Genomic DNA, 18,494 nt, shown 5'->3' on the forward strand with positions numbered 1-18,494 from the left:
ATGGGAAAAGGGTTCTCACCTGACCATTGCTGACATCCTGATCTCAGACTTCCAGCCTTCAGAACTGTGAGAAATAAATTTCTGTTTTTTATAAGGCACCCAGTTTTTTGGCATTTTGTTATAGCAGCCTGATTAGACTAAAACATACTTTTATGATTTTATTTCCAATGGGGGCCTCTGATTTCTTTGGAGACATTCCTTCAGGTATGAGGTAGGATCCAGTGGGAACTCCGCTTTCCAGCAGCTGTCTCAGAGTTCTCTTTAACCAGCTTAGCCAGAACCCTCCTGATCAGCTCCAAGATTGGGGACAGTGGAATAATGTTTTTTCTTCATCTCCAAATGGGTGGTTAAGCTTAGGATAGAACAATTAAGCCAAGAAAATGTGCCTCTAGCCTGTTCCCCACTGTACCTGGTAGAAAAGAGGGAGGGATTTTCCCCCAGCCCAGAACAGGCCATTCAAGAAAGAACTGGGACTTCCCCCTGCATGAAAGAATCAGGCCATGACTTGCTTTTCCTGGCCTTGTTCCCCACATTTGCATGGAGGCAGGCGACTGAATGTCCCGTGCCTGTCAGCTGTGTATATAGTAATCCCGTCCCACACAAAGCACTGGGCTGAATAGTTGGGGACTATGTCGTCAGTGTCACTAACTCCCTGTGGGCACCAAAAGTGAGTCTCATTCTTCAGGCTCAAGTACACAGTTCTACTGTCCCTGCCTTTGCCTAAGCATGAAGCTATGTCCTTATTACCCGTACCTGCCCAGAGACCAGAGAGCCTGATGACCTAATTTATACCCACAGCCCTCTAGTTAGCGATTCTGGCTATGAACTGCTTCTCAACAGCAGGAATGGCTGAAAATAACAAGTGTTGGCATGGATATGGAGCAGCCGGAGCGCTCATATACTGCCGGTGGGAATATAACGTGGTACGACCACTTCGGGGAACAGTTCAGCAGTTTCTTAAAAATAAACCTACTACCCAAATGTTCAACTGATGAGCTGATCAATAAATGTGATGTACACATATGATGAAATACCATGCAGACATGAAAACACCAAGTGTGAACCCTAAGGTAAACTGTGGACTTTGGTGATAATGATGTATCGATGTAGGTTCATCAGCTATAACAAACGTACCATCTGGTGGGGGATGTCAGTAATGGGGGAGGCTATGCATGTGTGGTGTGTGTCGGGGTGGTATATGGGAGATCTCTATAGCTTCCTCTCAATTTTGCTCTGAACCTAAAACTGCTCTAAAAAAAAAATGTCAAAAAGAAAAGAATTAAGATATCTGCTACAGTATATATGAACCAACGAAAACATTATGGTAAGTGAAATAAGCCATCACAAAAAACCCACAAGTCATACAATTCCGTTCATATGAAAGTCCAAAATAGGGGAATCTTCAGTGATGGAAAGTAGATTAGTGGTTGGGGGTGTGGGAAATGACGTGGTGGAAGGATAATAGCTAAGAGGGCTTTTTTTCAGGTGATGAAAATATTCTAGAATTCAGTGTGATGATGGCTGCACAGCTCTCTAAATGTACTAAAAACCATTGAATTGTATACTTTAAATGGGTGAGTTGTGTGGTATGTGAATTATATCTCCATAAAAATGGTAAAAAAAAAAAAAAGTAAACCTACTATACAGCCATTCTACTTCTAAGTATTTACCCAAAAGAAATGAGAACCCATGTCCACATAAAGACTTGTCCACATAAATGTTCCTAGAGCTTAATTCACAGCATCCCCAAGCTAGAAACCACCCAAATGTTCATCAATTGGCAAATGGATAAAGACATTGTGGTGCATCCATAAAATGGAATACTGCTCAGCCAAAAAATAAGAAGGAGAAGAAGGAAGAAGGAGAAAAGAACTACGGATACATTCAACAACATGGATGAATCTCAAAATCACGCTCAGCAAAAGAAGCCAGACACAAAAGAGCACATATTGTTTGACTCCATTTACATAAAATTCTAGAAAATGCAAGCCAATCTATAATGTCAAAAGGCAGATCCGTGGTTACCTAGGGATGGGGGTGGAGGGAGGGGTAAACTTCAGAGGGCCTGGGGTAATAGAAATGTTCTGCATCCTGATTGTGGTGGTTTCAGGGGCATATACAGTTGTCAAAATTCGTCAAGTTGTACACAGTCCATTTTTACATGAATATACCTAAATAAAAAATGTTAAAAGCCCATTGTAAACTGTAGGGCATAGGATGTTTATTTACTAGAGGTAGTAGGAATACCTGTGTACCTTTGGGAAAGTCAACTAATACATGTAAACTAACACATGTCCCATAATACATGTAAAATTAAGTGGTGGGATAGATCATTTCAAATGCTTTTCCAAAATTTCCTATCTGCCCTTTCTGTGAGCATTTACTGGATACCTACTATGTGTAAGGCACTGTGCTGGTCGTGGAGGTGCTTGAATGAAAAAGCTCTCGAGATGCTAACAAACTAGCTTAGAGTCTCTGATATAAGCTCCCAATGCAAATCTGTCCTGCTATGGAGGAGGAAAACAAAATATGCTTTGATAAGTATTATCCTCGTGTGTCTTTATCTATTTCAAACTTTCTATGTAAATTTTTAGGTATGATTCTTGATTGATAGGTTATACCTTGATTTTTAAAATTCAACCTAAAAGTCCCTTTCTTTTTAACAAATAATTACAGTTACATTTATTTTGGTTGATGAGATATTTAGTCTCATTTCTACTCTTATTTCTTTTTTTACTATTAACCAAACGTTTACTTCTTTCTCTTTTTCTAACACTCTTCTCTTTATTTTCCTTTATCTTCTCTCTATCAACTTGGAAGATACACATTCCATTTCTATTGTTTTTGTAATATACATTTTTAACATAAAACATAACTTCATATTTTTCAAAAAGATGTTAAGATCATTATTATTTTTATTTTCCTCCTCCCAAAACAGAGACCTTGGTTAGTTTTTAACTTCCATCTGAAACTCCTCCTCCCATTTTCTGTGTTTTCCATGTTATTTACAATTAAGTTCCTCCTTGTTTGAAACATCAAAAAGGGTTGGATTTTTAACCATAAACATCATCAATATTTATATTTACCAAGATGTTTTGCAGATTGCTTTGCCTATCTTTGCTTCTGGCATCTCAGTCCTTTTTTTCTAGATGCATTTTCCTTCTTATTTATATCCTTTAGTAGTTCTTTCAGTTACAGTCAGTGGGCAATAAGTACTTTGTAATAATACCTTTTACTTTACCTGCACTTGTAATTAATAGCTTAGCTGAGTATATAAGTCTACGTTGACAGCTCCTTTCTGTCCACTCCTTGAAGATATTTTCTCCCTGTATTCTTGCCATCTGTTCCTACTCGCGAATAGTTTGTTGTCAGTCTGATGTGGTTTTTCGTTTTTGTTTTGAGAAATATGTCTTTCTTTCCGGTGCCTTTTAAGGTTTTCATTTTATCCTTCATGTCCTACGATTCCAACATTCGACTTTTGCTGTGAGACTACAAAATGAGCTGTTCTTCAAGGTCTGTTGTAACTTCCTCGTTTTGAAAACGTACAAGTTGATACCTGTTTCTAAAGCTCAAATGGTCTATTGCCAGGTGAAACACATATTCACTGAGTAGATGATGATATTATTATTAATTTTTGTTGTGTTACATTTTCAAAACCAGAGGCATAAATAGATTTGAAAGAAGTGCCCATAAACCATGACTCCTGCTGAGGCGCGTCAGATAACCATACTTACTGTATGTGAAATAAAACTTCAGAACGGTGAACAAAATTCACAAATAGCATATGAAAATCATTGTTATTATTGCATCATAATCATTTACAGGTATGCCTCATTTAAAAACTGACCTCCAAGGGAAAAAACTCTTAATTGTAAGCAAATAAATGATAGTATGAATCCTTGTAAGACAAAAAGTGAGAATTGTGTTGGTTTGGTGTGGTTTGGTTTGGTTTTGCTTAGCTTTGAGGACTTACTAGGGTTTTCTTTCTTTTTGAAAAAAAAATTTAGTGTACTCTCTGTGTAATCAAAATATTTCAATTAACAAAAATTTAACTTGATATGCATATTTTCAGAAACATATTACCTCTTAATATGAGATTCTTTTGTGTGTGTGTGTGTGCATGCGTTTCTGTGGTGGGTAAACTCACATTAAAAATAAATTCCAATTCAAGCATTTGGGCTTTAAACAACCCTCTCTACTTTTGTGGGCCCTCTCTAACCTGCATTTCAAGATTCTACTGTATTAAAAACAAGAAAACTCTTTCTCCTCTGACCTCCTAAGAGATCATTAAGTTTTCTGGACATCCATTTGATTATATTCATGAGGTTCCCTCAAACAACTAGAAAATGTAAGAACTGTGTAAAACTATAGAATTTTAGAGCTTGAGAGGGCCATAAGGATCTTCTAGTTGAGTCCTGTGTGAGTTATACAAGCTTTGCATTTCCTAGATAAGAAGAAACCTTAGATGACTTGCCCTGGTTCCCAAAGCCAGTTAGTAGAGGTCCAGGAATGGATGCCAGGCCTCTGGATTCTCAGCCCTGCTATCTTTCTCCTACTCTACAAATGTGATAATAATAGTAGGAGGAGCACAGCAGCAGCAGGAAATATGCGAATGTTACTAATATGTGTGTGTTACTTCTTGGAAAGCACGTTCACATGCAGATAACGCCTTCTGTTCTGATGACTTTATGGACCACCACTTAGAACTTACCAGTTAAGCCTTTCAAGCTGCTGCCTTTGTCTCTCAACAGATAATGTGAGAATATAGATATCATGTCACAGACATCTGGCTGTGGAGGATTCATAGGCAAAGTGGCTGCTTAATAGATAAAAAAAAAAAAAAAATTCGTGGATAAACAGTCCTGAGGAAGGGCCTGAGGCATGGGAATGGATGGTCAGTAGCCATCTGGACATGACCATCACTGCCGTCATAGACCTCCCCATGGCACAACATAAGGGGTGACTTACCTAAGGTCCCCAGCCTTGGGGAGCTCTGATTCAGAAGATGGTGGTCAGGGAGAAACAGCAGATTCTGCCAACAGATGCCAAATGTGTATGTGTATGCACAAATCTGCACGTGTATGAAGGTATGACCAGGAAAGGAGATTTTCCGTCTGATTCTCATTTAAACTGATGCAGAAAATTTAATCTAGCTATTTTCAGATACACACAGTCAAATTCAGTGCCTTCCTAGCCAGTCTGTTTTATATATATATATATATATATATATATATATATAAATTTATTTATTATTTATTTTTTGGCTGCATTGGGTCTTTGTTGCTGCATGCGGCTTTATCTAGTTGAGGCGAGCAGGGGCTACTCTTGGTTGCGGTGCGCGGGCTTCTCATTGCGGTGGCTTCTCTTGTTGCGGAGCTCGGGCTCTAGGTGGGTGGACTTCAGTAGTTGTGGCTCATGGGCTCTAGAGCACAGGCTCAGTAGTTGTGGCGCACGGGTTTAGTTGCTCTGAGGCATGTGGGATCTTCCCGGACCAGGGCTCCAACCCGTGCCCCCTGCATCGGCAGGCGGATTCTTAACCACTGCGCCACCAGGGAAGCCCCCAGTCTGGTTGATTCACAATCAAGATTTTCTTCTCCCTCTTTCTCCTTATCCCTGAAGCTGACACTAATGTCTGGCTGCTTTCACATTTGCCAACATGGTGTTGAGGGCTTGGGAAGTGGGTGGTGGCTAGACACCTACTTTTTGGTGCTCTGATGGCCTGCTGCTTCAGATGCACCCCATCCTGCCTAAACATTCCTCCCAGATCTCCCGCAGTCCTGACCATGGGCTGCACCCTTCTGATGTAGTGTCCCCTCGTTCTGGTCTCAAGGCCCCATGGGCCTGCTCTCTCTTGTGTCTCACTCAGGAGTCTTGGGTATTTTCTGATGGCCACCCACACCCCTTTAGGAATACAGGGAACTCAGGATAGCCTCTGGCCCTGTATGACATGCTGCCATTTCTACCCCATGGTTGATACACAACAATGGAGCAAGCTTACAGTTGCCCTGCACGTCATCCATCATACAGAGCACAGGTCCTTTCCGTTCTCAGATCTCCGAACTTAAAAGGAATCCCTTGTGTATCTTCAACAGACACACCCACATCTGTGAGCTGGCTCGTGTAGGGAGGACTGAAAGGATGCACAACTTCCACACTGCGTCTAACTCTCTTATTTCCTCTTCAACTGTCCTCTCTCTATTCGGGTTGAGGGCTTTATCTGTTGGCTTGGAAGTGGGAGAGGATGTGGATGGAGAGAAAGCAAGGAGAAATGGGTGCTGCCTGCTTATGTCTTATTTCAGATTTTTCTTCTGTCCATAGTTGGATAATGGATTCTGAAGCTGAGGAGTTGGTATCTTTGTTCTCTATTTCTGCACTGTTTGGATTATGGGAAGCTAGGGCTGCCATGAAGAAGTATCACAAGATGGGTGGCTTAAACAACAGAAATTTGTCTCCCAGTCCTGGAGGCTAGAAGTCTGAGATCAAGATGTCAGCAAATTGGTTCCTTTTGAAGGCTCTGAAGAAGAATCTGTTCCATGCCTCTTCCTAGCTCCTGGTGGTTTGTTGGCACCCTAATCTCTGCTTTCATCTTCCCGTGGCATTTTCTCTGTGTGCCTGTCTGTCTCTGTGTCCAAGTTTTCCTTTTTATAAGAACACCAGTCATATTGGATTGAAGTCTATCCTAGGACTCCATTTTAACTAATTACATCTGCAAATAAGGTCACTGTGATAGTTAATTTATGTGTCAGTTTGACTAGGCTATGGCACTCAGATATTTGGTCAAACATTAGTCAGATGTTTCTGTGAAGGTATTTTTTAAATGAGATTAACATTTAAATCCATAAGCTTCTAGTAAAGCACATTACCCTTCATAACATGAGGGCCTCATCCAGTCAGTTGAAGGCCTACGTAGAATAAAGGCTGACCTCCTGCTAACAAGAAGTGATTCTGGTAGCAGACAGACTGCCTTTGGACTCAGACTGAAACTTCTCTCTGGGTACCCATCTTACCAGCGTATTTTGCAGATTTTGGAATTGCCAAGCTTCCACAATCACATGAGCCAATTCCTTACAATAAATCTCTAGATAGATAGATGGATAGTCTTCTTTCTCTAAGGAACCTTGACTAATATTATTAATACAGTCACTTTCTGAGGTACTGGGGATTAGAACTTCAGCACATCTTTTGGAGGAACACAACTCAACCCATAACAGAAACTATTCAGGATACAAGTGAATGATGTATGTGAGGATTGGAAGCGGGGGTGGAACACTGCTTCTCCACTTACCTGCTTTGTGACTGGGCAGGTCACTTAAACCCCCTGACTCTGCTTCTTCATCTGCAAGGTAGAAATAATAGTATCTTCTCCATCACAGAGCTGATTATGAGAATCAAAGGGAGCATCTGTGAAGCATCCAGTCCTGGCACATTGCAGCTGCTCAGACATGGTATTATTGCATCCCACAGAGAGTCACTGAGTACTACATCATTCCCATGATTTTTACAAAGGTCTCCCCATTTACAGGTTAGGATGCTTTCCACTACAACACTATCATAAATGAAGGAAAGAAAGGAAGGAAGGAAGGAAGGAAGGAAGAAGTTTTTCCTTCAGGTTAAAAATTCCTATCCTTTACAAAGTTACTACAAACAAGACCTTCACTGACAGATTTTCCAGTTACTGTCATTGTTCAGCCGCTTTAACTCTTTTCTGGAAGTAGCCAGGTATTCATTATAAATAAATTATAAATGAGACTTGCTCCCCAATTATGGTATAAGCTGTGATAACCAAGTTTATAGTGATAGAAAGACAAATCTCATGTCATCTCTATGACAAGAGCGAGCATTCATGTAGTGTGTTCTTTGCCAGACACTGCTGGACATGCTTACTATGTATTAACTTGTTTAGTACCCACAACACCACCGTGGGACAGCTGTACTAATATTATCCCCCGTTTTACTCCACGGGGAAACCAAGGCACAGAGAAGTTCAGTAACTAACCCAATGTTACAAATCCAGGAAGTGATGGAGCCAGGATTCAAACCCAGGCAACTGGGCTCAGAGTCTGGGTTCCAGATCATGGCCCTGGTAGCCTGTTTGTCCCCTATTATTGGACTATAGAGAACACCCACATACACAAACAGCGCACGTGTCCTCAAATAGAATGGTGCCCCACCTCCATCACCTCATCTGTCTTATTCCTACCCCTGTAGTCATGGGAAAGAAAAGGAACTGTGTGGAAGGGATATACAGGAAGAACCTACAAATCTGGTTTGGCTTGGTTCTTTCTTTTGTTTGTTTGCTGTTTGCTCTTGCTACTGTAGCAAGAAGTCCCACTGTCAGTAACTGAACCGGGGCGGGCAGGCTTTGTTGTCAGGAAGGAAAGTGTTTCTGGGATCTGGGTGCTGGCTCTCGGTGGGGACAGGCTCTTCAGTGTTTTCAGCTGAGGGATCTCCCTAATGGGCATCAGCACCTGCCAGTGAACCAGCCAGCTTGCCCGTGGGAAAAAAGGACAGGATGAATGAACACTTGGGGGCTTTGTCTGGGGAGAGAAGAAGAGCCCTAACCCCTCGTGGATCCCTCGGCAAAGGCCTGGGAAGGGGGGTTGTGAAGGCAGATGACTGAGTCAGCCAGGACTAGTGTCTCTCCAGCGAGAGGCCTCCAAAAGGCAATGGCTGATCAAAGACCAGTAGGGCCCCTTTCCCAGTGAGAGGCTCTATGGCAAAGCTGGCACATGGAACCACCCACAAACCTAGACAGACACCTGGGGCAGCTGCCTGAGGGCCCAGAGGCCCTGCCCCCTCCCGGGCTTCATGGCAAGGGGCCCCATCACACGGGTCTGGACCCCTTGGCACTTGCCAGGGCAGCTAGACTCAGGTAAAACTGAAAAGAAGAAAGCTTTCATTCAGTTGCCCTCAGTTTTGGAAGTTTCTCCAACAGGCTTCCAGGAGAGAATATTCCAGCAAACACTTACCTAATTATTCCTGGAAGCCAGTGAGTTCTCCAGCCATATGAACTTGAGAGGGGAGAGGGAAGGGGGACCAGGCAAATATAGGTTTTTACTCAGGTCTTCCCTATTCATTCCCTAGCAAGGGGGTCTGGAAAGGAACAGCAGCCTTTCCTCTTTAAGTGTTTCTGAGGTCTTCACTTTGGCAGGGTCCTTTCTGCCTGAGATGTCTGCCCTGTCTCTGCCTTTGGCAGAAGTGAGTGGTTCCACCAAGCTGGACCCAGGGCTCTCTTTGCATCATTGCTTTGCCTGCTTAAGGATGCCTGCTTGATATGATTAGATGACACACTGGTGTCCCTGGGAAATTCCGAATGATGCAAACAATTATGAAAGGAAACAGAGAACAAGTTGAGGCTTCTATGTACCCAGACTAGAGGACAGCTCTGCTTTCATGAATCAGTTCCCAGGGTTGGTAGCTTGTCTTGAGGTCCAGTGAGAGCTGGGGCCAAAGCCAGAGTTTCCTTGGAGAGTCTACTATAGAATAGGGTTGGTCATGAGCTACTGGACTCACAGCCTTTGACGACGTGTGTCTGTGAGGGACACGCTACACCATTCTAGCCATGGCATCACCCAGAGTAGGTGGAAGTGGCTGTCACTGAGGAAAAGTCAATTCAGACTTCCTTGGGTTACAGCCAGGAAGGTGGCATTTGTAGCAGAGGAGGTTTCAGAGAAAGATAATCAGAAGACATTCCTTTATGAACCAGATCGAGGAAGACACATATATGTGTGTAGTTGAATACTGTAATTTGAACACATGGCCTTTGGCAGTAACTCTTGGATTAGCTTAATCAATTACATGTGGTGTGCCTGTGTGTACCTGTGTGTGTGTGTGCATGTACACACACACACACACACACACAGAGGTGTAAGTAGGACTGGGGTGGACATGCCAGAGATACTGGTCAGAGCCCCCCATCTCCATCCTCTTCTTGGGGAATCTGTCCTCCCACGGCCCCTAGAAGGAGGAACCCGTTCCCTTGCGTCTTGCTCACACCTCACTCCTGGCCACAGGGGACTGGACCACGGTGTTCAACCAACTCAAGGGACGCTAGGCTATCGGCAGGGCTGTGCCTGTCATATTTTCTCTTTCTTTTTTTCTCTCTCAAGACATTGACCTAAGAGACATGGAGATGGTCCAATGACGGTGGTTATGTCGAATCAAGACGGAGGAAGTGTGCCAATGAGTAAGTGGAAAGGCAGAGAGAAGCTGGAGATAGGAGCTGACACACAGAGAAAAGCAGAGGAGAGCCTGAGGCCCCAGGAGAGAGGCAGGAAGAGCTTGAGATCCCAGCACCCAGCTCCACTCCGAGGGACCCAGAGAGTCTTCATTGCCAGCCTCAGTGTCTGGAGGTTGTGTGTCGAATCCTTGTGTCCTGACAGTAACCCTCGTTAAATTCAACTAGTTTGAGTAGTTTCTGTCCCTTGCAACTAAATAGTCCCTAAGACAGTGTGATTGGACAAGAAGAGGGAGTAGATGTCTAAGACCCCAAAGACAAGCATATTGAAAAGAGAGTTGTCGGGATGTCTGTGATTTACTTTGAAATACTTCAGCAAGGTAGGGTTGCTCATGTTATGTGTGTGCTGGTTTGTTTAAGCTTTAAGCTTTTACTCCAAGGACCATCGGTTGCTCTAATGGAAAATCCCACTCCAGGATAGTCATCTAGGAATTTATCAGAAAAGCTACATTCCAGAAGCCACCACCTCGAGTGCTTCCGTGATCCATATCTCACTGAATACCACAGGCTTTGTTCATTAGCATAGTGAATGTCAGAAATGGATTTTTATTGCTGAACTTAGTTTGTTGTTAATAAGTAAGATGAACATTAGAAATGGACTCCCGTTGGTGAAATTAAAGGTATTCCAGATGTGTGGATTGACTAAAATACTTAGCCACGTGCCGTTCTTCCCTGTTCCCTGAGCAGTGTGGCTCATAGCTACAGATGTGCGGCCCAGGGAGGGCTGGGTGCCATGTTGCAAGCGATGTGGTCAGCAGACCCACACCTTCACTTGTAGAGAGCCTCCTCCCCCAAGGCCACCCTTCCTGGGGCAGCCCTGATCCAGTGACTGTGCCAGGTGGGGATAAAGCCCCAGTTGTTTTAACCCAGTGCAAGATGGCCCTGATGGGCAATATTCAGTCCAGAGCTCAACATTGGGTTGGTTGAGGCCTCCTGGGATGTGCATTATTGTTCAACTTTTCACTCTGCCCAATCTCGATTCCTTCCCCACCTTCTTAAAAATTTTATCTTAAGTTTTACTCAGCTTAAATTCTTCTAACTGAAGCAGATTCAAATAGAGCAGTTATTATTAATAAATAATTAATAATAACTATTATTTTATTAGATCCATAGTATATTAAGTTATTAGCATTAATAATTCCTTTTGATTTATAGCTTATAAAGCTCCATCAGTTTGGAAATAAACACCTAATTACATCATGCTTTTGATAAACTAGTAAGAGAAAACAAGTGTAACAAGTATCAGTGAAGCTTAAAGGTCATCTATACTGTGATATTCAATTATTTTGAACTTTTTTTTAAAGCAGAACTAGAACTAGCTGGCCATATATGTTAACTGGTTTCATGTCATTTGCATTCATTTCTATTTTTGGCCGTGCCACGCAGCATGTAAGATCTTAGTTCCCTGACCAAGGATCAAACCCACGGCCCCTGCAGTGGAACTGCAGAGTCCTAACCACTGGACCACCAGGAAGTCCCTGCATTCATTTTTGATGATGGATTCTTCCCCTTCCTTTTATAGGGTTTGATGCCTAATAAATATTTTGCACCCTATACTCTGTCTCAGCACCTGCTCCAGAGAAGCTGACTGGTGACAAATAGGGAAGAGGAAACCACTGAGGCTGATAGCACTGCATTAGCGTGCAGGGGCTGCCAGAACAAAGCACCACAGTCTGGGCAGCTTCAACGATAGATATTTACTGTCACACAGTTCTGGAAGCTAGGAGTCCAAAATCAAGAAGTTGGCAGGGTTGGTTCCTTCTGAGGACTGTGAGGAAGGATCTGTTCCAGACCTCTCCTTGGCTTCTAGAAGGCTGTCTTCTCCCTGTGTCTCTTCACACTGTCTTCCCTCAATGCTTATCTGTGTCCATGTCCAAAATTCTAAGACCTTACCAGAAACATCATTAGCATTCGTATTTCTAGCAATATTCTATTCATGATAACATATGTATTTTCTAAGACAATAGAAACTTTCTCTACAGCTCTTCTCTTTCCTTTCTGAGCTCTCACCAGAATCTCCTTTGACGTCCTTATTTCTACCAACAAGCTCTTCAAGGCAATCTCGGCTTTTTGTATCATGCACTTCAAATTTGTCCAGCCTCCACCTTTACCCAATTGCAAAGTCGCTTCCACATTTTTAGGTCTTTGTTACCCCACTTCCCAATACCAAAATCCGTATTAGTCAGGGCTCTCCAGAGAAACAGAATTAATAGGAGATCTATCTATCTATCTATCTGTCTATCTAATCTATCTATCTAGATAGATAGATCATATAGACAGAGAAAGAAAGAGATTGAGATTTATTATAAGGAGTTGACTCATAATTCTGTGGGTAGCAAGTCCAAAGTCCAGAGGACATGCCGGCAGACTGGTAATTCAGGTAAGAGTTATTGTTGCAACTCATAACTGATGAGTCCAAGGGCTGGAAACTGAGGCAGAATCTGTGTTGTTGTCTGGAGTCAGAATTCCTCCCTCAATGCAGATCTCAGTCTTTGCTCTTACAGCCTTCAACTGATTGGATGAGGCCCACCCCCACCAGAGAGGGTAATCTGCTTTACTCAAAGTTTACTAATTTAAGTGTTAATCACGTCAAAAAAATACCTTCAGGGCTTCCCTGGTGGTGCAGTGGTTGAGAGTCCGCCTGCCGATGCAGGGGACACGGGTTCGCGCCCCAGTCCAGGAGGATCCCACATGTCGCAGAGCGGCTGGGCCCGTGAGCCATGGCCGCTGAGCCTGCACGTCCAGAGCCTGTGCTCCGCAACGGGAGAGGCCACAACAGTGAGAGGCCTGTGTACTGCAAAAAAAAAAAAAAAAAAGATAGAAAAAACCTTCACAGGGACATCCATATTGGTGTTTGACCAAGAAGCTGAGCACCGTAGCCCAGCCAAGATGACAAATAAAATTAACCACTACAAATGTGTACCCTTAGGGACAGCCCCTGAGGCTTGATCCTGGTTGGTCCAGCTTCTGAGCCTTGGTGAGGAGGAGCTCTGGTCGCCTGCTGCTGAGTCTCAGTGTAATAGAATCCTGCCTCTGGTGAGTTTTTGCCTCTGCCTCAAGTGACCCTCTCACACAAGGCCACAGTAAGAGATCCTAGAAGGACAGAGTGCTGGGTCTCCCCCGAGCTTACAAAATGGTTTCTATAAACTACTTGAACCTGTTAATAGTAGTAGTATTGACATATATACACTACCAAACGTAAAATAGATAGCTAGTGGGAAGCAGCTGCACAGCACAGGGTGATCAGCTCGGTGCTTTGTGACCACCTAGAGGGGTGGGATAGGGAGGGTGGGAGGGAGACACAAGAGGGAGGAGATGGGGGATATATGTATGTGTGTAGCTGATTCACTTTGTTATAAAGCAGAAACTAACACAACATTGTAAAGCAGTTATACTCCAATAAAGATTTTTAAAAATGCTTAATATATTTCTGTATGTATGACCAAATTTGGTAGAAGATTTGCTTCCATTCCAAACTGGGAGCTAAGTTGTAGGGTAAATAGTTTACCCTTATATACCTCAGTCTTCTTTTAACAGCTATTATCAACTAGTAAGACCTAAGAGCTGTGCATCCTGACCCAATTGACTCAGGCCGGTTGATAATAATGGAGACATGTGATTTCCTTTTAGCTCAGGGCCTCTCACATGATTCACCCCTTGTTTCATTCAAGTCTGTCTGTTTAAATGTCAGCCCTTTCCAGCAGCCTTCCTTGATGAATCTAAGCCAATCAGCCAGTGGAAACACACACACTCTCTCACACATGCTATCTGTCACTACAAATCCTGTCTCATTCTTCTCATTGGCACTTATCAACCCTGAATTGTAATATATTTAGCAACGTGTTTATTTGTTTTTGTTTTTCTCCTCCTCCAGTATGTAAGCACCATAACTTGCTCACTGCTGGAACCCTGGAGCTTGGAACCACATGGGCATATGTTAGAAGTTAATCATTAAGTGTTGATTAAACACATTAATGGACCTTTGCAAAAAAAATCTACAGTTGTCAGGTGGCAGCTATGGGGCACTGGGGCTTTAAGGCACAAAAGGGATAATTTAAAACAAGTGACTGGCTGTCAACTTTTGGTCATGTAACTCTGCCTTGCCACCCACTCCCCTTGCCATTCTCATCCTCTTGAACACCTGGATTCCCAGTCTTTTACATAAGCTCACCTAGGTTCAACTTCTGGTTCCTAAGAAATAGTTCATCTGACCAGTCCAACTGTATAAGAAGCTCAGCAAATGAAGTTTCTATGCCAGGTGATATGTTTTGACTCTTCATGGGTCAGCTCGTATGCCTCAACAGAAATACTGAAATACAGTGACCGGTTGCTAATGAAAAGGACAGGGCCTGGAGGTGGAGGTGGTTGCTAGGCAGAAAGAATGTGCTAAATAAATTGATAATGCAAACAAAACTTGGGAGGACACTTTCAGTCCACATGGAAGGACACTCTGTTTTCAAATATTGCTTAAGTAGATAAGAAGCAACTATTTGCCTAGCCAAAAATTGATATGCCAAATACAAATCATTCTTCATTAAAGCAATTCTCCTAAATTTCTTTACCAGGCAGCAGGCAGCAGTTTGCTAATCAGGTTGTAGCATAAATTTGCAAAAGAAAAAAGTAGAAGAAGAAGGAAAGATAGGTATCTCTAACTAGATCACTCCTCCCAGAATTGGTCTGAATAAAGTTTGAATCTCCAGCACCAACAAAAATAACATGTGTGACTCAATTAGTAGTGGTGGTGGTGATGGTAGTGATGGTGGTGGTGGTCATGATAGTGGTGATGGTGGTGGTGATGGCAGTGATGGTGGTGGAGGTGGTGGTGATGGAGGTGATGGAGGTGCTGGTGGTGGTGATGGAGGTGGTGGTGATAGTGGTGGTGATGGTGGTGGAGGTGGTGGTCATGGTGGTGATGGTGGTGGTCCTGGTGGTGATGGCGGTGATGGAGGTGGTGGTGGTGGTGATGGAGGTGGTGGTGGTCATGATAGTCGTGGTGGTGGTGGTGGTGGCGGTGATGGTGGTGGCGGTGATGGTGGTGGAGGTGGTGGTGATGGAGGTGATGGAGGTGCTGGTTGTGGTGATGGCGGTGATGGAGGTGGTGGTGGTCATGGTGGTGATGGCGGTGGTGGTGGTCGTGGTGGTGATGGTGGTGATGGAGGTGGTGGTGGTCATGGTGGTGATGGCGGTGGTGGTGGTCGTGGTGGTGATGGCGGTGATGGAGGTGGTGGTGGTGGTGGTGATGGAGGTGATGGTGGTTGTGGTCGTGATAGTCGTGGTGGTGGTGGTGGTGGTGGTGATGGTGGTGGAGGTGGTGGTGGTGGTGGTCGTGGTGGTGGTGGTGATGGAGGTGGTGGTGGTGATGGAGGTGATGGTGGTGGTGGTCATGATAGTCATGGTGGTGGTGGTGGTGGCAGTGATGGTGGTGAAGGTGGTGGTGATGGTGGTGGTGATGGCGGTGATGGAGGTGGTGGTGGTGGTGGAGGTGGTGGTGATGGAGGTGATGGAGGTGCTGGTTGTGGTGATGGCGGTGATGGAGGTGGTGGTGGTCATGGTGGTGATGGTGGTGGTGGTGGTGGTCGTGATGGAGGTGGTGGTGGTGGTGGTGATGGAGGTGATGGTGGTGGTGGTGGTGATCGTGGTGACGGTGGTGGTCATGGTAGTACCAGTAATAGCTAACACCTCCTGTGGTCCTGTGGACCACAGGCCCTAAGACATGAACTCCCACTGCATATGGCTTTAGTCTTCTCTTCCACAAGTTCAGGTTTCACAGAGTGTGTTGGGACTGGCAGCTGTGAGGGTTGACCTTCAGGTCCTCATCTTTGCTGAGTTTAGATTTGGAGAAATGTTGCCATCTAGTGCCCCATGGGAGTCTTAACTCTTTAAGCCGATAAACCAGTCTCCCTCTGCTTAGTTCTACCCACCCTCCCAGATAAAATGTCAGGTAGACCACAACCTAGTACTGGTGAGCATCGCTCCCTTACCTACAGTAGGAACCATGGAAATGTCTCCAGAATTTTAAAAAATCCCTTTTCCCTTTACAAAATGTACAGAGTAAGAGCTAGGCAAAGGCAAAGGAACAGCAACAGAATTAAAATTAATATTGAGTTAATATTTACCATGTATAGCATATTAAACAGTGAGGAATGGGGCAAAGAAATTAGGAGAGTTCAAGATAGAACAGTGAAATACGTGAAGAGAGTCATTGGTCTGGCCTTCCCTTGCACTTTGAGTTCCTCCCTTCTGAATCTTTCAGACCCTTCCAGGTGCACCAAGCTATAAACCTTCCCACCCTCACCCACATAAAGCCACTAGTCTGTTTTCTCAAGGATGTCCTCTTTCTTTCTGCAGTAACAGTCGCTAAATCCATAAGCTACTTCTGCTCTTGTTTCTTGACCTTCCCCTGTCACGTAGAAGAGGTATATATATATTTAACATCTTTATTGGAGTATAATTACTTTACAATGGTGTGTTAGTTTCTGCTGTATAACAAAGTGAATCAGCTATACATATACATATATCCCCATATCTCCTCCCTCTTGCGTCTCCCTCCCTCCCACCCTCCCTATCCCACCCCTCTAGGTGGTCACAAAGCACCGAGCTGATCTCCCTGTGCTATGCGGCTGCTTCACACTAGCTAGCTATTTTACATTTGGTACTGTGTATATGTCAGTGTTACTCTCTCACTTTGTCCCAGCTTACCCTTCCTCCTCCCCATGTCCTCAAGTCCATTCTGTACATCTGCGTCTTTATTGCTGTCTTGCCCCTAGGTTCTTCAGAACCGTTTTTTTTTTTTTAGATTCCATATATATGTGTTAGCATACAGTATTTATCTTTCTGACTTACTTCACTCTGTATGACAGACTCTAGGTCCATCCACCTCACTACAAATAACTCAATTTCATTTCTTTTTATGGCTGAGTAATATTCCATTGTATATATGTGCCACATCTTCTTTATCCATTCATCTGTGAATGGACACTTAGGTTGCTTCCATGTCCTGGCTATTGCAAATAGAGCTGCAATGAACATTGTGGTACATGACTCTTTTTGAATTATGGTTTTCTCAGAGTATATGCCCAGTAGTGGGATTACTGGGTCGTATGGTAGTTTTATTTTTAGTTTTTCAAGGAACCTCCATACTGTTCTCTATAGTGGCTGTATCAATTTACATTCCCACCAACAGGACAAGAGGGCTCCCTTTTCACCACACCCTCTCCAGCATTTATTGTTTGTAGAGTTTTTGATGATGGCCATTCTGACTGGTGTGAGGTGATACCTTACTATAGTTTTGCTTTGCATTTCTCTAATGATTAGTGATGTTGAGCATCCTTTCATGTGTTTGTTGGCAATCTGTATACCTTCTTTGGAGAAATGTCTATTTAGGTCTTCTGCCCATTTTTCGATTGGGTTGTTTGTTTTTTTCATATTGACCTTGCATGAGCTGCTTGTAAAGTTTGGAGATTAATCCTTTGTCAGCTGCTTCATTTGCAAATATTTTCTCCCATTCTGAGGGTTGTCTTTCTTTTAAAATAAATTTATTTATTTTATTTGTTTATTTTTGGCTGCATTGGGTCTTCGTTGCTGTGCGTGGGCTTTCTCTAGTTGCGGCGAGAGAGGGCTACTCTTGGTTGTGGTGCATGGGCTTCTCATTGCAGTGGCTTCTCTTTGTTGCAGAGCATGGGCTTTAGGCACACGGACTTCAGTAGTTGTGGCACGCAGGCTGAGTAGTTGTGGCTCGTGGGCTCTAGAGTCCAGGCTCAGTAGTTGTGGTGCAGGGGCTTAGTTGCTCCGCGGCATGTGGGGTTTTCCCAGATCAGGGCTTGAACCCGTGTCCCCTGCACTGGCAGGCGGATTCTTAACCACTGCACCACCAGAAAAGTCCACTGAGGGTTGTCTTTTCATCTTGTTTATGTTTTCCTTTGCTGTGTAAAAGCTTTTAATTTTCATTAGGTCCCATTTGTTTATTTTTGTTTTTATTTCCATTTCTCTAGGAGGTGGGTCAAAAAGCATCTTGCTGTGGTTTATGTCATAGAGTGTTCTTCCTATGTTTTCCTCTAAGAGTTTTATAGTGTCTGGTCTTACATTTAGGTCTTTAATCCATTTTGAGTTTATTTTTCTGTATAGTGTTAGGGAGTGTTCTAATTTCATTCTTTTACATGTAGCTGTCCAGTTTTCCCAGCACCACTTATTGAAGAGGCTGTCTTTTCTCCATTGTATATTCTTGCCTCCTTTATGAAAGATAAGGTGACCATATGTG

Source organism: Leucopleurus acutus (genome assembly GCF_964270905.1).
Source record: "Leucopleurus acutus genome assembly, chromosome: 9".
Lineage (NCBI taxonomy): Eukaryota > Metazoa > Chordata > Mammalia > Artiodactyla > Delphinidae > Leucopleurus > Leucopleurus acutus.